This window comes from Pseudorca crassidens, chromosome 4 (assembly GCF_039906515.1).
Source record: "Pseudorca crassidens isolate mPseCra1 chromosome 4, mPseCra1.hap1, whole genome shotgun sequence".
Lineage (NCBI taxonomy): Eukaryota > Metazoa > Chordata > Mammalia > Artiodactyla > Delphinidae > Pseudorca > Pseudorca crassidens.
In genome coordinates this window covers 82920392-82941978 of record NC_090299.1, presented here as the reverse complement: position 1 = coordinate 82941978, position 21587 = coordinate 82920392, and the positions used below count along the sequence as shown (strand labels likewise).

The following is a 21587-nucleotide window of genomic DNA, read 5'->3' as shown; positions in this document are numbered from 1 at the left end:
CTCTTAGACAAGGATTCAAATCTGATTTGACAACAATGGTAACAAATTAAAACGTGCCACTGTTTTTGACAAGTTTGATACTAAAATGCCCCTTTTACTTGATTTGTGCCACTGTAGTCTTTAGTGTGAAGAGGAGTACTGCAATTTCTATTAAGAGAGCAACTATACAAGTGCTATTATTACTGTTATTAACCTGAGCATCAGTTTCTGATCTTTATGATTTTAATTTACGTATTTTTAAAACTTAGTAAAAACTTATTTTCTTACTCATTTTATATCAAGAGAGAAGGATAGAATACCACTGCTATTGTACCTAAGTATACAAATAATTACAACGATAGATGAAGCACACAGTATGAAATGATAGGTGCTGAAGAGAAAGTTATTAAAGGACTAATTCATATTTTATGAGTGATTCCTATGAAATGCCCTGTACGGACCATCTCAGAGGCATTGCTATATGCTTTTTATAAACATATTTTTTCTTTCTGTTCTGTCATCTAAAAATGATTTACAAACTTATAATAAAATACACCCAAACACATAAAAATAAAGGTTAAAAAAATATACCATGTAGAGGAGACTGCTGGCATTATATCTACAGATAAGCTAAACCTATTTACTACAAACGAATCTCAAGCTCTGAGCTCCTGAAGTCTGGGAAAATACAAAATAAATAACATAAAACTCATTGACTAATAGATATGAGTTACAAAACATCTGTTATACATAATTTTGAGAAGAAATTTGTTTATGTAATATTAAGTAACCTGCCTTATACCAACTTTTGTTTAAAGGGTAAGAGCATGAAAATTAATCATTATTTTATTTAACAATTGTTCTATATGTAATAGAATATCTATGAGAATATGATGTTATGTAAGCTAATATATAGCCTTAATACATTTTTTTCTATTTTATACATGCACTCAGTTGTTTTAAAATTTCCAATTCCATTTATATATGTATATATTTTATATATATACATATATATATTTAGTTCAGTTGCTGTTTTTTCTTTTAGTACTGTTGATAGAAAGATACATTGAAAGTAAACTATGTGATAGGCTGAAAATATTTTGAGGAAAATGAGAGAATCAGTTATCTCATGATTGTATAGATATATGAACTATGTGGAGTTTAAATGATAATGCTTAATTGATTTGAATTAAGCCATTCTGACTTATTTTTCAAGTGTACATTTATGAAAGGTTAGTTTCTATAAATAGTAGGTACACGTGGCAAAATTATGGGATTAGCTGTTTAGAATTATTTTAAGGGCTACTAAATAAGTGATTATTCTTGGTTATTTTTTCTCCTTCTTAAATTTTTTTCTCTCACTTCAATGGGTACTTCAAAATTATGTGGTCCTAAAATATCTTAATAAATGTTCTAGAAAAATAAATCCTAGAAGCAGAATTTCTAGTGTTAGCTCTGAAAAGGCTAATGGCAGCAGTGACCATTTCTTTGTAACAAATATCTCATGATGGCTTATCATCTCATGATGATAAATATTTTGGCTGAAGAACAAAACAAAACAGGATCTCCAAATTGGGTAGACTCAAGATACAGGAAGAAATAAAACATATGTTTCAAACACCATTTCAGTAGCAAAAGGAAAATCCAATACTTTAGTTTTACCTCAAAATTTCTACAAATTATCAACTAGTGATGATATACCTTCCTAAATTCACACACTGCCAATCACCTCACAGGCACTTCTTTGGAATCTCTAAATAACTTTGATGTTCAGGAACAGAACTATTATCAATTTTGTAGATACTCTCACGTAAAGAATCCTGGAGTTATAAGGCAGTTTATAAATATTTAGTCCAAACTACCTCCTATTATTAGATTCCTTCTGCCAACTCTGCTAAATTGCATGCTTCCACAAAAGAATTAGCTGTACTTTTTTAGGGAAATACAAAATGTCTTCAACATAGCAAATCAAAACGATATTTTATAAATATAATTGTGGTTCCTAATAGTCTTACAAAGCAGCAGCACAGTGACAAAATTGAGAAGTGTGACTGTGTGTATATGTGTATGTTAGAGTGCATGTGTGCACATGTATCTGTGTTTTATTAATATTGATCAAGTTGATGGCAAGGCCCATTTTAAGTCCCTCTTCTGATAGAATCACTCCTGTTTTTACACTGTAGTAAGATATTTTTGCTTTATAATTAGAATTCAATTGAATGGTATACTTATTGCCTGATTTGGTTTAGATAGTTTTCTGTAAGTGTGAATTCTTCCTGCTGGCTATTAAATTAATCTGCCACAATAAACAACAAGGATATGTTATATAGCACAGAGAATTACAGCTATTATCTTGTAATAACTTTTAATGGACTATAATCTGTAAAACTACTGAATCACTCTGCTGTACACCTGAAACTAATATAATATGGTAAATCAACTATACTGCAATAAAAAAATTCTGCCATGTAGTTAATAAATAGTTCCAGAGTTTGATTATTGTGCTAGGCATTTTTCTGTTTGCCTGCCTCATTGGGTACTGACTCATGCAAACTAGGTTTTCCCATCCTCCTTGTCAATGAACCAAGCTTCCGTCATTGAGAGGCACTGGCAAGAGATTGGGGTGCACAGAGGTCAGGAAGAAAGCAGATCAGTTCTGCCGCTTTCTCTCTCTGCATTAGTAGCATCTTAAGCAGTGGCCCTTTCTCATCCATAGTCCCAGCTCCCCCTAGCAGATTCCCTGTGCTTCTGCTGAGTGGCCACAGATCCTGGGCTCAGGTCACTTTGTCTCCTCCCTTTGTCCTTCCATCCCTCAGAGTGGTTGCCGCTTCCTGTGTTTGCTAATCTCTGGATTGCCTCACTAGCCAGTGTTTGCACTTCTAGCATTTCTAGGCATATTGGCACTTAAATCCCCTGCTTACATGCCTTTCATTGAATTACTTAGTATTTTTGCAGTTTCCTTGCTAGACAATGACTTAAACCAGTACTATTTTTTTTGATGATGGACCAAGTTAGTTACAATCTAGGGGAACAAATGCATTACATTAATATTATTTATTCCAACAAGTTATACAAAACAAAGAAAAAGGGATTAATGAGAATAATAAAAAACTGACAATAATACCTCTAGACATAACGTTAGGGTTACTGTTGTGGAACAGAAAAACCTGAACTGATAAAGCCACAGTTTCCCTCAATCACAACTTGAAGACTGAGTAAAAAATTCTACAACAAAAATTTAGTTAGTAACTACTTTTTAACATGTAAACACATATTTTACATATAAATAGTAAAATGCAATCCAAAATACCAAGTTCGGTTCTGCTAGAATTTCCTGGAATTCCTCATAGAAAAATGTCCAATAATACTTATTCATTTGTAAATATTCATAAACTTAAGTTACGCAGGTAATATTACATTGAATAAGGAAATGTGATGTTCCTCCAGCTTTTTCTACCGCTAACACAGAATGTCATATTCCTTTCTGCTGTAAATCTCTAGAACATTTTTCTTTATTATTAAGCACAACTTCCTGCAAATAACAGATTTTGGCATTTTCATTTTATGCTCTATTAAACAGCAATATTTAAAAAATGAAACAAGTAATATTTCTTTTTAAGGCATTTTATCCTTGACTCCATTTTCTTTTGGAGTATTTTTTTTTACCTTTGTGGCAAGAGAAAGTAAGACAAAATATTTTCTTTTCCTATACTTGTGTTGCCTAGAAGTGTTTCATATTTAAACTTTATTCTTTCACCTTGGACAATCTAACAAGGACAAATGGTACATATATCAGGAAATTCCCCAAACTGCTAGGTGAGGCTCTAACGCTTTGTGTACATAGTGTCTTACAGAGGTGACTATAATAACTGTAATACATCATTTGGAAATGGGGCTGCAGAAACAGGGTGAATCAACATCCCAGGAACAAAGTTTATTTATTTCTGCTGTTGTGATAGGAGCTGCTAGAAGCATTTTTCTAATGGTCCTAATGAGTCTCTGAAGACCTTGCTTCCTGTCTTATTTCTTACAGTACCTAATAATAGAAGTCAGTATTTGTGTAGCAATAGAGCTAGATAAATAGCTTCAAAAGCATTCAACAAACCATGTCGATTCTTTTCCCCTGAATGGACTGCAGGAGGGTTTAAGCTTGTATTCTATGGTTATCTTTAATCTCCTCAGGAAGCACTCAGAGTTGATATAAAATATACGTAACATATGCTAAAATTGCGATTCATATTCTTTGGGTCCTAAAGGTACAGTACTTCCTAGCCATGTCCAGAATCATTCAACTATATTTTAATCCTATACTCTGCTGTTTATTTAGCACACTGACTACCATGACCTCTGAATACTAAATACAAAAACTGCTCGAGAGAAGAATTTTGTTTATTACAAGAGTATTAACAATATTCCTGGCAATTTTATAATTTTGCAATTTTGTACAGAACTTTATCTGCACAGTAATTTTCATAATTTTGTCTTTAGCTGGAAATTTTATTTTATGATTTCTTAAAGTTAGGAATAGAAGAACCTTGGATTTAAATATGATTGGGACAATACAAGCAGTGAATCTGGGAAAGATTTTAAGCTGGACCCTATCAACATGGCAACTGGATGGGTGATCAGGAATCCTAGCCAGTCATTTATCACCACAGGTCTGAAACTAGGACATTCCATCTGAGGAGGGATCAGATCCTTAGAAAAATCTGCTTAAATCTTAAAATTTATATAAACTTAATTTGGACCAGAGAGAAAAACTCAATGAAGCTTTATTGGGATAATAAACAACTAAAATGGTTATATATTTACATTGAATAATTAGATTATTTCTTTGTATATAGAAAATATATATATATATTTATATAAACCTAATGGCTCAGTGAGTTTGTCAAGCCTCTTGGCATTTCATACTATGTCTTTTTTTTTTACTTTTGAAAGGACACATCACTAGTCACACCTCCTCCTTCCTTTGCTTCTTTGCTCATCCAATTGTTAGCATCTTCCCATCCTTTTCTTGTCTTTCTCTTATAAATAATCTTCTATATGGTTCATTTTCTATTAAAGGGAGCATATAAATTACTATTCAAACTTATCAGTGATATTATAAAGACAAATTTTCCAGTGTCCACTGAATTCCTCAATACATCAAATAAAGCATTTGAGTCCCTACACCATAAAAAAGAAACACTGCATACAAGAGGGAGTGTTTTTATTTTTCCCTCATCGACAATAGTGGATATATATTTTACCTTTTAATTAGATGAAATAAATTCACGCATTTCTATGTATATACTACAGGTTTTAGTTTCTATTTGACGTTATATATTAAGTGAGATAGTTATTTTCAAAGTAACAAAAGCAAAATTGAAATTCTGCTAAAACCAAGAATGAAAAATGCAGATTTCCCTCACAAAAATTTGAAACTAGGAGAGTATCGACTCTTAACTACATATGTAATAGCTTATTTTAAAACCTGTTCTAGCAATGAACTAAAGATGTCTAATTTGACCCCTAACTAAAGTCAATAAAATTTATAAAAATACATATGAAACAGAAGACTGTGTTGAACAAGAAAACACAATATGGATAGACATTAAAAAGAAACAAAGATGGTCTTATCTCTGAGTTAATTACATGACTGGATCAAGTCTTTTTTTTTGAATTTTTGAAATTTATTTATTTTTTTATACAGCAGGTTCTTATTAGTTATCCATTTTATACATATTAGTGTATATATGTCAGTCAGTCCTAATATCCCAATTCATCACACCATCATCCCCAGCCCTCCGCCACTTTCTCCCCTTGGTGTCCATACATTTGTTCTCTACATCTGTCTCTATTTCTGCCCTGCAAACTGGTTCATTGGTACCATTTTTCTAGGTTCCACATATATCCGTTAATATATGATATTGGTTTTTCTCTTTCTGATTTACTTCACTCTGTATGACAGTCTCTAGATCCATATATATCTCAACAAATGACTCAATTTCATTCCTTTTTATGGCTAATATTCCATTGTATATATATACCACATCTTCTTTATCCATTCATCTGTCGATGGGTATTTAGGTTGCTTCCACGACCTGGCTATTGTAAATAGTGCTGCAATGAATATTGGGGTGCATGTGTCTTTTTGAAACAGGGTGTTCTCTGGGTATATGCCCAGTAGTGGGATTGCTGGGTCATATGGTAATTCTATTTTTAGTTTTTAGGAACCTCCATGCTGTTCTCCATAGTGGCTGTATCAATTTACATTCTCACCAACAGTGCAAGAGGGTTCCCTTTTCTCCACACTTTCTCCAGCATTTGTTGTTTGTAGATTTTCTGATGAAGCCCATTCTAACTGATGTGAGGTGATACCTCATTGTAGTTTTGATTTCCGTTTGTCTAATAATTAGGGATGTTGAGTAGCTTTTCATGTGCTTCTTGGCCATTGGTATGTCTTCTTTGGAGAAATGACTATGTAGGTCTTCTGACCATTTTTTTATTGGGTTGTTTTTTTTTTTAATATTGAGCTGCATGAGCTGTTTATATATTTTGGAGATTAATCTTTTGTCCATTGATTCGTTTGCAAATATTTTCTCCCATTCTGAGGGTTGTCTTATCGTCTTCTTTGTAGTTTCCTTTGCTTTGAAAAAGTTTCATTAGGTCCCATTTGTTTATTTTTGTTTTTATCTCCATTACTCTAGGAGGTTGGTCAAAAAGGATCTTGCTTTGATTTATGTCAAAGAGCACTCTTCCTATGTTTTCCTCTAAGAGTTTTATTGTGTCTGGTCTTACATTTAGGTCTCTAATCCATTTTATTTTTGTGTATGGTGTGAGGGAGTGTTCTAATTTCATTCTTTTAAATGTAGCTGTCCAGTTTTCCCAGTACCACTTATTGAAGAGACTGTCTTTTCTCCATTGTATATCCTTCTCCTTTGTCATAGATTAGTTGAACATAGGTGTGTTGGTTTATCTCTGGGCTTTCTATCCTGTTCCATTGATCTATATTTCTGTTTTTGTGCCAGTACCATATTGTCTTGATTACTGTAGCTTTGTAGTATACTCTGAAGTCAGGGAGTCTGAATCCTACAGCTCTGTTTTTTCCCCTCAAGTCTGCTTTGGTTATTTGGGGTCTTTTGTGTCTCCATGCAAATTTTAAGATTTTTTTGTTCTAGTTCTGTAAAAAATGCCATTGGTATTTTGATAGGGATTGCATTGAATCTGTAGATTGCTTTGGATAGAATAGCATTTTCACAATATTGATTCTTCCAATCCAAGAACATGGTATATCTCTCCATGTGTTTGTACCATCTTTAATTTCTCTCATCAGTGTCTTATAGTTTTCTACATACAGGTCTTTTGTCCCCCTAGGTAGGTTTATTCCTAGGTATTTTATTCTTTTTGTTGCAATGGTAAATGGGAGTGTTTCCTTAATTTCTCTTGCAGAATTTTCATCATTAGTGTATAGGAATGCAAGAAATTTCTGTGCATTAATTTTGTATCCTGCAACTTTACCAAATTAATTTATCAGCTCTAGTAGTTTTTTGGTGGCATCTTTAGGATTCTCTATGTATAGTATTATGTCATCTGCAAACAGTGACAGTTTTACTTCTTTTCCAATTTGTATTTCTTTTATTTCTTTCTCTTGTCTGATCACCGTGGCTAGGACTTCCGAAACCATGTTGTATAATAGAGGTGAGAGTGGACATCCTTGTCTCATTCCTGATCTTAGAGGAAATGCTATCAGTTTTTCACCATTGAGAATGATTTTTTCTGAGGATTTGTTGCATATGGTCCTTACGATGTTGAGGTAGTTTCCCTCTATGCCCACTCTCTGGAGAGTTTTTATCATAAATGGTTGTTGAGTTTTGTCAAAAGTTTTTCTGCATCTATTGAGATGATCATATGGTTTTTCTTCTTCAATTTGTTAATATCGTGTATCACATTGATTAATTTGTGTATACTGAAGAATCATTGCATCCCTAGGATAAATCCCACTTGATCATAGTGTAGGATCCTTTTAATGTGTTGTTAGATTCTGTCTGCTAGTGGTTTGTCGAGGATTTTTGCATTTATATTCATCAGTGATATTGGTCTGTAATTTTCTTTTTTTGTAGTTTCTTTGTCTGGTTTTGGTATCAGGGAGATGGTGGCCTCATAGAATGAGTCTGGAAGTGTTTCTTCCTCTGCAATTTTTTGGAAGAGCTTGAGAAGGATGGGTGCTAGCTCTTCTCTAAAGATTTGATAGAATTCACCTGTAAAGCCGTCTGGTCCTCGATTTTTGTTTGTGGGAAGATATTTAATCACAGTTTCCACTTCATTACTTGTGATTGGTCTGTTCATATTTTCTATTTCTTCAGACTTGGAAGGTTATACCTTTGTAAGAAGTTGTCCATTTCTTCCAGGTTGTCCATTTTATTGGCAGAGAGTTGCTTATAGTAGTCTCTTATAATGCTTTGTATTTCTGTGGTATCTCTTGTAACTTCTCCTTTTTCATTTCTAATTTTATTGATTTGAGTCCTCTCCCTCTTTTCCTTGATGAGTCTGGCTAACGGTTTATCAATTTTGTTTATCTTCTCAAAGAACCAGCTTTTAGTTTTATTGATCTTTGCTATTGTTTCCTTTGTTTCTATTTCATTTTTTTCTGCTCTGATCTTTATGATTTCTTTCTTTCTACTAACTTTGGGTTTTGTTTGTTCTTCTCTAGTTCCTTTAGGTGTAAGGTTAGATTGTTTGAGATTTCTCTTGTTTCTTGATGTAGGCTTGTATTGCTATAAACTTCCCTCTTAGAATTGCTTTTGCTGCATCTCATAGGTTTTGGATTGTCATGTTTTCATTGTCATTTGTCTCTATGAATTTTTTGATTTCGTCTTTGAATTCTTCAGTGATCTCTTGGTTATTTAGTAGTGTATTGTTTAGCCTCCATGTGCTTGTTTATTTTTATGTTTTTTTCCCTGTAACTGATTTCTAATCTCATAGCATTGTGATCAGAAAAGGTGCTTGATATGATTTCAATTTTCTTAAATTTTTCGAGGCTTGATTTGTGACCCAAGGTGTGATCTATGCTGGAGAATGTTCCGTGTGCACTTGAGAGGAAAGTGTAATCTGCTGTTTTTGGATGGAATATCCTATAAATATCAATTAAATCTATCTGGTCTATTGTGTCATTTAAAGCTTTTGTTTCCTTATTCATTTTCTGTTTGGATGATCTGTCCATTGGTGTAAATGATGTGTTAAAGTCCCTCACTATTACTGTGTTACTTTCGATTTCCTCTTTTATAGCTGTTAGCCGTTGCCTTATATATTTAGGTGTTCCTTTGTTGGGTACATATATATTTATAATTGTTATATTTTCTTCTTGGATTGATCTCTTGATCGTTATGTAGTGTCCTTCCTTGTCTCTTGTAACATTCTTATTCTAAAGTCTATTTTATCTGATATGTGTATTGCTACTCCAGCTTTCTTTTGATATCCATTTGCATGGAATATCTTTTTCCATCCATCACTTTCAGTCTGTATGTGTTCCTACATCCGAAGTGGGTGTCTGGTAGACAGCATATATATGGGTCTTTTTTTTGTATCCCTCAGTTAGCCTGTGTCTTTTGGTTGGAGGATTTAATCCATTCATGTTTAAGGTAATTATTGATATGTATGTTAATACTACCATTTTCTTGATTGTTATGGGTTTGTTTTGTAGGTCCTTTTCTTCTCTTGTGTTGTCCACTTAGAGAAGTTTCTTTAGCATTTGTTGTAGAGGTGGTTTGGTGGTGCTAAATTCTCTTAGCTTTTGCTTGTCTGTAAAGCTTTTGATTTCTATGTCAAATCTGACTGAGATCCTTGTTGGGTAGAGTAATCTTTGTTGTAGTTTCTTATCTTTCATCACTTTAAATATATTATGACACTCCCTTCTGGCTTGTAGAGTTTCTGCTGAGAAATCAGCTGTTAACCTTATAGGAGTTCCCTTGTATGTTATTTGTCATTTTTCCCTTGTTGCTTTCAATATGTTTTCTTTGTCTTTAATTTGTGTCAATTTGATTACTATGTGCCTCTGTGTGTTTCTTCTTAGGTTTATCCTGCCTGGGACTCTCTGTGCTTCCTGGCCTTGGGTGGCTATTTCCTTTCCCATGTTAGGGAAGTTTTCGACTATAATCTCTTCAAATATTTTCTTGGGTCCTTTCTCTCTCTTCTCCTTCTGGGACCCGTATAATGTGAATGTTGTTGCGTTTAATGTCGTCCCAGAGATCTCTTAGGCTCTCTTCATTTCTTTTCATTCTGTTTTCTTTATTCTGTTCTGCGGCAGTGAATTCCACCATTCTGTCTTCCAGTTCACTTATCTGTTCTTCTGCCTCAGTTATTCTGCTATTGACTCCTTCTAGGGTATTTTTCATTTCAGTTATTGTATTGTTCATCTCTGTTTGTTTGTTCTTTAATTCTTCTAGGTGTTTGTTCTTTAATTCTTCTAGGTCTTTGTTAAAGATGTCTTGCAACTTCTCTATCTTTGCCTCCATTCTTTTTCCAAGGTCATGGATCATCTTACTATCATTATTCTGAATTCTTTTTCTGGAAGGTTGCCTATCTCCACTTCATTTAGTTGTTTTTCTGTGGTTTTATCTTGTTCCTTCATCTGGTACATAGTCCTCTGCCTTTTCATTTTGTCTATCTTCTGTTCATGTGGTTTTTGTTCCACAGGCTTCAGGATTATAGTTCTTCTTGCTTCTGCTGTCTGCCCTCTGGTGGATGAGGCTATCTAAGAGGCTTGTGTCCATTTTCTGATGGGAGGGACTGGTGGTGGGTAGAGCTGGGTGTTGCTCTGGTGGGCATAGCTCAGTAAAACGTTAATCTGCTTGTCTGCTGATGGGTGTGGCTGAGTTCCCTCCCTGTTGGTTGTTTGGCCTGAGGCAAACCAACATTGGAGCCTACCTGGCTCTTTGGTGGGGCTAATGGCGGACTCTGGGAGGGCTCACACCAAGGAATACTTGCCAGAACTTCTGTTGCCAGTGTCCTTGTCCCTGCAGTGAGCCACAGCTGCCCCCCGCCTCTGCAGGAGACCCTCCAGCACTAGCAGGTAGGTCTGCTTCAGTCTCCTATCGGGTCACTGCTCCTTCTCCTGGGTCCTGATGCGCACACTACTATGTGTGTGCACTCTGAGAGTGGAGTCTCTGTTTCCCCCAGTCCTGTCAAAGTCCTGCAATTACATCTTGCTAGCCTTCAAAGTCTGATTCTCTAAGAATTCCTCCTCCCATTGCCAGACCCCCAGGGTTGGGAAGCCGGATGTGGGGCTCAGAACCTTCACTCCAGTGGATGGACTTCTGTGGTAAACCTGTTCTCCAGTTTGTGAGTCAGCCACCCAGCAGTTATGGGATTTAATTTTATTGTGATTGTGCCCCTCCTACCATCTCACTGTGGTTTCTCCTTTGTCTTTGGAGTATCTTTTTTGATGAGTTCCAGTGTCTTCCTGTCGATGACTGTTCAGCAGTTAGTTGTGATTCCGGTGCTGTCGCGAGAGGGAGTGCACGTCCTTCTACTCTGCCATCTTGAACCAATCTCCTTGGATCTAGTCTTTTTTTTTTTTTTTAATTTATTTATTTTTGGCTGCGCGAGTTCCTCACTGCTATGCGAGGTCGCGGCGAGTGGGGGCTAGTCTTCGTTGTGGTGCACAGGCTTCTCTTGTTGTGCAGCACAGGCTCTAGGCGCGCTGGCCTCAGTAGTTGTGGCACACGGGCTCAATAGTTGTGGCACTAGGGCTTAGTTGCTCCTTGGCATGTGGGATCTTCCTGGACCAGGGCTTGAACCCATGTCCCCTGCATTGGCAGGTGGACTCTCAACCACTGCACCACCACGGAGGTCCCTGGATCTAGTCTTAAAGAGTTAAAATGACATCTCACTGAATTTGAAAATAAAAAGATATAAGAAAAGTGTTTACCTGCAGAAGATTTAGAAAGTTAAGTTATTGATAATTACCCTTGAATTTTCTCCTTGTATACATAATTTGAGAATATAAATTACATATGAATTTTTTCAAATTTCTTCAAAATTTTACCTATCATTGGAATATATTGAAACTCTCTAAGCTGAATTCCCATGAGCAGTCTGATTATAATAGTGCACTTCTGTTGCTTTATTTTGGTGAGCAGGACCATTTATTTTACTTAACATGGGTGAGTAATTTACTCTCATGCTCTATATTATTTTAAATAAGTTCATGTTGCAAAAATAATGATGATTATTATTTTTATTGCCTATGACGATGTGAGTAGTGTATAACTTGCTCATAACTCTTTCATTTAGAATCAGTGCCATATAAAATATACATAAGGATAATTCATTATTAGAGTTTAAAATATACTATTTTCCAAACCTCAGAAATTTATCAAATCTGCTAATAAAGCCGCAATAATAGCAACAATGTTTTCCTTCTACTGTAATTCTTTTATAATAATAATGATTTATTTTTATTATCATCATTTATAAATAGAGACCAAGTATTTTCCCCTCAATCACAAACCTAAATGATATGGTACATTACTGACTACTTCATCAGCTTATAATTCAAAATCAGATGTGCTCCATTTAAATAACACAATGAGAAATCAAATACTTATAAAAAATCATGTTCTAATATATTTTAAATAAATAAATTAAAATAGCAGGTTCACACTTACAGAACAAGTGAACATTATGATGGAGGTGAAAAATTGAGTCCAAAAACAGATTTCACTATCAGGATTTCAAGAAGTTGATAATCTGAATGGAAGTGATATATTTAGAGGTCATGGAAAGTATTTTGACAGAATTTTACTTTTAATATACTTTTAAAGCTGACTAATAAAATACACAGATATAATGCAAGCAGTCACATTTTTGAGGATTTTTTTAAAAAGTCTTTACTTGCCTCTTTTAGGACAAGAATGATTCATGAATTAATGAATAGCTGCATTTTGCTTCACTATTAGCTAAGACCACATCCTTCTCTGTAAATGAGAATAAAACCATCCATGGAGTTCTTTGTAGGATGGTAGCCAAGAAATTTGTTGTATTGAATGCAGAAGGAAAAGGAATTGTTTAGGGTGACCCAAGGGTGTATAACTAGGCGTAATGGCATGAAATGAAATAAAAAGAAAATTTAGGCTGATCTTCAGATCGATGTCTAAGTTTATTAGGATACACGACTCTCTCCCAAGGGAAATGGTTAAAGCCTCATTATTTCAGTCTCTTAAAGTTAACCAGGCAGAATACTCCAGGACATAATGTAAAAAATAATCCTGTATTGTCAGAATCTGATGGAAGAGATGATCTAACAAGTCTTTTCCATCATTAATTTCCATGGTCATGAACTAGTTATTATGGCTGCAATTAGCACTGTTTAAAGGAAAGTGCAATTTCAATACTGCAACTAGCTTCCCTGGAGCTAAAAATCCTGGACCTAATTCAGAGTAAAAACAAGAGGAGGAGGACTGGAGCCAAACCAAACTACAATAAATATACTTAGAAGTGACAAAAGAAGGAAATTCTGATATTGTCAGTGCTACTATACATGGCTGTTTAGTTCTTTGTTTTTCTTTCTTTTTTTTTATAAAGGAAACTTTGGTGGCAGTGCCAGTATTATTCTTTTTCATTCATGAATCATCTTGATTCACTGATTTATTTTCAAGTTTGGGGATGATGAGTGGAGAATATAAGGGTTGACTCTCTAGTTAGCCACTTGAAATTTGTCCAGGTCTTCATTCTCTTCATTTGTATGTTATTTTATCAAACAATTTCTAAAAGACTCAAAATGCACAAATGAATTCTCAGTGAGTCTGTAAAATTAAACTGCCCAGAGTAATGGAGCACAGGATTTCTAAATCAGCCCACACCCTTAGTAGCTATCCATGCGATAATTTTTTTTAATTATTTAATTTTTCTTCAGCTATTTGTGAATTATTTTTATTCTCTTTTTTATCATGCAAAAATGGGAGAAGTGAAAAGAAGCAGCTCCAGATTATTGACTCTAATTCTGAAAAATAATTTTCAAAAGAAGAATAATATTTGACTATCATATGTTCTAAAAGTAAATATTTCAGAAAGGCAAAATGAACACTGAATTGCAAAGGAGTTTCTCAAGGAAAAGAGAACCATTTTCATAACTATGATCATAGAATTCTATCGAATGCTTGTGGAAAGGCAGAAAAAGCACTTAGCTGATTATACTTTTAGTAAAAAAGAACAAACTGCCTTCATTTTCCCCCTAATTCTTCAAACAAAATGATTCTTATGTTTTTGAACTCCACAGTTATTACCAAGCCACAGTCTCTGCCCTCAAAAAGTACATAGTTTAATGGGCAGGAGGAGATAAAAACATGCACTGAATATAGCACCAATTATAAGCAACTAGTTTAATAAATACAACTATATGTGACAGAAAGATTAATTTGCCTGACTGGTTCAAGGATAGAGCCACGGTTTGCTAATCTGTGACTCTGTGTGTGTGTGTGTGTGTGTGTGTGTGTGTATTGTGAAGATATGAAAAGGCATTTCTACAAGTTGGGGCAGAATGAACAATTACATGGAAAAAAATGAAGTATATAATGTGTTTGGGGAATAACAGTTGTATGTTGTTGCCAAAGAGAGGAGTTTAGAAATGAGTGGTAAGAAAAAGGTAGAAACAACAGAACAAGGATTCTGAATATTATGGATTTCATTTACTGGCAATAGAGAACCATTAAAACGTGTGTTTTTCATTTGTTTATTTAGCTGGAGACTATCATTGTCAAATATACATACTGCAAAGATTACTTTGATGACGAGAATGGTAAGAAAAGGTTGCTGAAATCATGGAGATCAGTTAAAAGGCTAATGCAACAATGCAAAGAAAAGGGTGGGTGTTTTTCTTTTCTCCAAATTTCTTCAAATTGAATTTGGCCTCTGCAGACCCATCAACAAAACTAAAAAATATTGCCAGATCTTAGATAATTATGAGTCTTTCTGTTATAATTCAGGGGAGATCAAATGTAATTAAGCTGAAAGAGATAAAAGAAAGTTTATCCATGTCACTTATGGGGAGACCAACAGCACAATAACCTTGGCAGAATTACATACAACATCAACAATGTGTAGTATTTCGAAAGGCTATCAAATGGAAGCACAAATCACCCTGTAATCTAAGGTACTAAGTACGAAAATTTGCCTAAGGAATTTCAGCTGCCTTTGTGAACTTAACAGGGCAAGAATGGGATCTAGTGCATTTGCTCAACTAATATTAAACTAGAAAACTTGAGAGGCAAAGCTTGGAAGACCACAGGGGGGCACTTTTACTGAAAGCAACATCATTCGTTATGAAAAAGGAGCACCTCAAAAATACTTCTGAAGGAAGAAAAATGTATTTTTCTATGATCACTTTGAGAGACTTCTTTTTTCAGTCATATTTTGTCTGATGGCAGGCATATGAGCTTAGCAACACGAACATTCATGTGGCTATGGGCATCTTTAATGGAACATTCTTTTAATCATTTTTGAAACCACCTCTATCACTGAGTACTACCTCGGTATGAACTTTTTGTTTTTAGCAGTTGCTATATACATTGATGATTTATTTTAAACTTTTCAACTCACCTTTATCACAAACACTGGGACTTTCCCAAAGCCTATTACTACAGAGTAAACCTTACTGCAGGGGTTGCTTGAACATCATCAGTGAAGGTATTTTCACCCATCAGATGTTTCTACAGCAATTGCTTCTGCAATTATTATCAAGCAAGCTCCAGTATGCTTAATGCCACAAATTGTTTATGTAGCCTCTTTGTGTATCCCAAAGAGAATATATACACTTTCCTAAAAGCTTTCTAGAATCTACTGGCACCTCATCCACCTCAGATGACCTTAAATCCCAAGGTCATCAGAGAACACTGAAGAGAATAAATACAAAAACTGTTACAAATTTCTCAACACCTACATACATATAAACTTCCCTTCACTTACATTCATTTTTCTCTCCTTTGTTCCACTTTCATTAGAAGAGATGTTCTATGTGCATGTGGAAGCTGTTAAATTTCACAAGGTACCCAGAGCTAAAAATGAGTAGAAAGCAGGGCACCTTCAAGGACAAGCACTTCCAAATCATGGGGCAAAACTGGCACACTCTTTGTGTCTCACCTAATACTGTTCCCCAGTCATCTCTCTTGACTTGTGAAACTTAATGACATGAGAGACAACTAAATTTACGACAAGATTATTAAATATTGCACTGGATAAAGATATTTCTTTAAAAATTATATATATATATACATACATATATAATGTTTCTATTTGAAATGGACTTTTTTTGTTGTTTTTGTTGGTTTTTTTTTTTTTGCGGTACGCGGGCCTCTCACTGTTGTGGCCTCTCCCGTTGCGGAGCACAGGCTCCGGACGCGCAGGCTCAGTGGCAGTGGCTCACAGGCCCAGCCGCTCCACGACATGTGGGATCCTCCCGGACCGGGGCACGAACCCGTGTCCCCTGCATCGGCAGGTGGACTCTCAACCACTGAGCCACCAGGGAAGCCCTATCTTTTTTTAAGATGTATTTTGTATGTTTGTTTTATGTTATGTGCTTTTCAAGTGTTTACTTCTCTTGTGAAGTAGGTATGATTATTCTGTTTTTGCAGATAAGAAAACTAAGGTTGAGTCTGATTAATCCTGGTAATGAAGTGTAAGTCCAAGAAAGCCCTTAGCAGACCACCATCACTGGCCTGGCTAACGTCACCATAAAGCAGTGCTGCAGGCATGACAGCAGGTCTTAGACATCATCTCAGTGACTGAGCAGGGAGGAAGGGACCCAGCTGTCACTCACCACTGAATCTCCCTCAATTCTGGAAAATCGAGCCTGGAACCAGAGGTGGCAGAGGTGAAGTGCAGAGGAATCAGCAGTTCAGTGACCTCATTCATGACATTTTCCAGTAGTATCTACTGTAAAAAGTACTTCATATATAATCAAATAAATGACACTGTGAAAGTTATTTTTGTGCAGAAGACTGCCATAAAGAAGGTAAATCAGGAAGCAACTTGGTGGTATAGAAGTGGAGAAACTAAGTAGTTTGATGTTATTGAAGGGAATTAGGTACAACAGCAGCTGTTACAGTAAGTCCCCTACATAAGAACAAGCTCCATTCCGAGAGCGAGTTCTTAAGTCCAATTTGTTTGTAAGTCCAACAAAGTTAGCCTAGGTACCCAACTAACACAATCGGCTATATAGTACTGTACTGTAATAGGTTTATAATACTTTTCACACAAATAATACATAAAAAACAAACACAAAAAATAAACATTTTTAATCTTCCAGTATAGTACCTTGAAAAGTACAGCTGTACAGTACAACAGCTGGCATACAGGGGCTGGCATAGAGTGAACACGCAAGAATAGTTACTGACAGGAGGAGGGAGAGGAGGTGGGAGATGGTAGAGCTGAAGAATTGTTAGCAATAGGAAACGGAGGGCAAGCTGCCCGCGACAATGTATGCCAGACATGTGAACTGACTGAGTGATTGGACATACGAACACATGTTCACATCTTTGAAAGTTCGCAACTTGAATGTTCATATGTAGGGGACTTACTGTATAGATGGTGTTCCAGTTCAAGGCATTAACTACGTAGCAGATCATGACCATCATAGGTGTTAACCACACCAAATTACCAACACCACCACCAACATAATGAGAATGGGAAAAAGGTGAATTCAAAGACTGGCCCCAGGAAAGCAACCCAATAACGCCATCCTTACTGCAAACAGTGGTGATTGTCACCTTGCTAGATGTGAAGACACTATGACCCTCAATCATGATATACTAAGCCTCCCTGGGCAGTGATGGAGGGTGCTGACAACCATGCCATGGTTAAGGTAAAGGAAGTAGACCAGTTAGACACTAGGGTCACAGATTAATGCTCTGCAGAGGGCCTCTTTACCAATGACAGCCTAAAGAGGGCATCAATAAAGAGAATGAGTAAAATAGAGAAAATGAAACCCAGGAAAAACAGCCACCTCAATTTTGGTACTGCTACATCGTCAATTACCTGCCCAGACATCTAGAAAACTATAAATTACAAGATGACGAAAAGAAGTAATGTAGCACATTAATCATCTGAAAAAATTCTTAGCCCAGAAAACCCTAAACTTAGCCAAGAAAACCTTAAATTCTTGCTACTCAAACTGTGATCCAGGGACAAGTGTCATCAACAACTCCCAGGATTTTGTTAGTGATGCAGAAAACTCAGGCCCCACTTCAGACCTACTAAATCAGAATCTGCAATTTAACAAGATCCCTAGGTGAACATGTATACACGTCAGGCTTAAGAAGCACTGCCTTAATTCACAAGAGGGCAAAAAGTTATTAGCATCAGATCCACCAGATGAGCAAAATACTTCTGCTCTGAGGCTGTGCAAGGGATTATTGATTAGACGCTGCCTTAGCAACTTTAACCTCATCCAGTTTTATCATTCAACTGGAAGTAACTGACATAAAATTACAGCAATAAGATTTGAGCTAAAGGAGATGGAAAGAGCTCAGATGTTAGAAAAATATTTAGAAGCATAAATTTCTAAAGACTACTATCTTTGAAACCTTTCAGTTGATTCAATAAATCTTAAAAAGTAAAATAATGATAATATATATGGCAAAAATAAGAAAATTAATATCACTTGCCATCTAAAGAAAAAAGTATATGAAAATAAGTAATCCTTTTGTTATTCTTGGCAACCAAATTTTCCACGTAGGAGACAGACTCTACAGATATAAGATTTAAGATACTAGGTTAAAAAAAAACAGAACCTCAAAACCCCATGAACTTCTAAATTTGAATTGGAACTATTGTTATGAACTCATGATGCATATCTTTAAAATGTAATATTCCTTAAATATAACAAATAAATGCAATGTATGATTCTAATATGGATCCTAGATTGGAAAGTAATTGCTATGCAGGATCGCTAATTAGTTCAAATTAGAATAATTGAGCTAGCAAATGTCAAATATAGGATATATTTTAGAGAATACTATTTTATCATTATTTTAAATTTGATATTTCTAATATGGTTATCTATGATAATATTCTTATTCCTAAGAGACATATGGTGAATCTAGGAAATGTACAGGATAAGTTGCTGTATGTGAAAGCAAAGATGCTATCAAACACAGCTGGAGTTGCATCATAAACTCCCTTGAAAAGGTTCCCACAAGGTCAAAGGTGGAAAAATACGAGTATTGATAAGAATAACCACTGCAATATATTAAAACATAATATAGCTAATTCTACGAGTTTGTAAAGATACAAAAATATATATTTTTAAATTCCCAGTCTTTGCTTTAAGAAGATATCTAGAATTAACTTGTTGTTTAAAAACTGGTAAATGAAAGGAAATAACCAGACATTTATCCTGACAACGACATCAGAGACAGCCAACAAATTACTGAGGACATGTTTCTCTCTATGGAAATACTGCAGCTAAAAAACACAGAAAAAAACATAGAAAAATACCATTTTTCAAACTCCTAATGAAATCCTGAATTTAGGCAATGGTAATGAATGACCACTGGCATCATAAAAACAAAGACAACTAGCTAATTTGTACCTCCTGATGGAAGTACACAATCCACCTATGAAGCATTCTTGCCAAAAATATCTAACCTGAATCTAGTTCCAGTTCCAAGAAAGAAAGAAAGGAAGGGAGGAAGGGAGGGACGGAGGGAGGGAGGAAAGGAGGGAGAGAGGAAGGAAGGAAGGAAGGAATGGAAAATAAAGAAAAGGCAGGGAAAGGAAAGAGACAGAAAGAGAAGGAGGGAGAAGATGAACAAAAGAATGGAAATTAAAATTTTTTAAGTACTTGCTGTGTGCTCATTGACTAGATAACTAGAACTGTCTGCATTACCTACATAGCAGAAGTTTTGTTATTGCATTTATATAATAATGTCTCTTCCTGATAATATTTTTTCTTATGTCTAGATTTTTTTAAGGCACCTTTAGATTTCATGTTCTCATATACAGTCAAGTTGAACAAGTTGCAATTTTTGAGAACTTCATTTTAAAGTTGCAATTTAATTTTTAAAATGATTTTCAAGTGTCAAAAAGTAAGCACCTGTAAATTAAGGACTTAAATAGCAACAACAGCAATATCAACACTAAAATCAATACTGGGAGTATAAGAAGGATAACGTTTGAGAATTTAGTCATTGAACTGAATGAGGAAACATGAGCTAGGCCTTCAGAAATAACAGATGTTATAAAGAAGTTGAGCGGGAATTTTAGAATTAATATTAAAAACAGGTCAAGCTTGGATGTTCAATAGAGACAAAATATAGCCCATATAAAATATTTGATCAGAATTTTATATAGAGAAAAGTGACAAATGATAATTCTCTACTTTCATGAATTTTCACAAATGTAACCAGCACCCAGCTTAAGAAAATAAGCAGCACCCTAGAAGCCCTTTTCCTGGGACTGATGAAAGTAAGAACCAAAAATGGAAAATCAGCATGATGATGTTACCTTTAGTACAGGATAAAAAGAAGAGAGAAGGAAAGGAGGTAAAGACGGAAGGAAGGAAGGAAGGAAGGAAGGGAGGGAGGAAGGGAGGGAGGCATGGAACACCTGGCGGAAAACACCACCTTCCTATCCACCCTAAGGTCTTGAATAATTTCATTTCTCAGGGAGTGGAGGGAGGATTTGGACTGGATGTTTCCACCTCTACCCAAGGTTCTCTGCAGATTAAGTACCAGCAGAGATGCAGTTGGACAAACACACAAAGCAGATCCATTCAGACTTGCCTCATCCAGATGGAGCTGGAAAAGATGCAGATGGAGCCGAGTCACAAGAGGGCTTGAGTGGAACTGCAGCGAGCGTCCAGCACTAGTGCCAGGGGTCGGCATCTCGAGCCTGACCACAACAAGGAGCCCTTGACACGCATTCAGCAGCTTCAGGAACAGGAGGCCGAGGTGGACGAGAAGATGAAAGAGCAGCTGGAGCGCAACAGATTGCGTAAGCAGAGCCTGGACGCAGCCAGCGAGAACCCGCGGGAGAAGGAGGTGCTGGCAGAAGCCAGTGAGACCATCAGTGCTTTAAAGGGGAAGATCTCGGAATGGCAGTCGAGTGCAGAGCTAGGAGGTGCAAGTGAAGTTCCTAGAGTCTGAGAAGCAGAAGCTGAAGGTGCGTGCAGCTGGCCTTGCAGCACACACGAGCAAAAAAAAAAAAAAGGCCGGAAGCTATTCAGAAAATTTAGGAATTCCAGGCCGGCCAAGAAGTGAGAGCAGACCAGGAGCATAAGATTAAGGATTTAGAGGGGCTTCCCTGGTGGCGCAGTGGTTGAGAGTCCGCCTGCCGATGCGGAGGTTTGTGCGGGTTCGTGCCCCGGTCCGGGAAGATCCCACATGCCGCGGAGCAGCTGGGCCCGTGAGCCATGGCCGCTGAGCCTGCGCGTCTGGAGCCTGTGCTCCGCAACGGGAGAGGCCACAACAGTGAGAGGCCCGCGTACCGCTAAAAAAAAAAAAAAAAAAAAAAAAAGATTAAGGATTTGGAGCATCAATTATTCCTGCTGCGATGCTGAAGAACAGGAAGTCTGAGCGGTGCCGCTGCGCAAGATGGCGGGAGCTAAACGAACTGAGGGAAGAGAAGCCTCC

At 36.1% G+C, this 21587-nt stretch overlaps 1 pseudogene; it reads left to right on the top strand.

Moving 5' to 3' along the window:
* Positions 1-20553: 20553 nt before the first annotated feature.
* On the top strand, positions 20554-21277 carry LOC137224129 (mitotic spindle assembly checkpoint protein MAD1 pseudogene; annotated as a pseudogene).
* Positions 21278-21587: the final 310 nt, after the last annotated feature.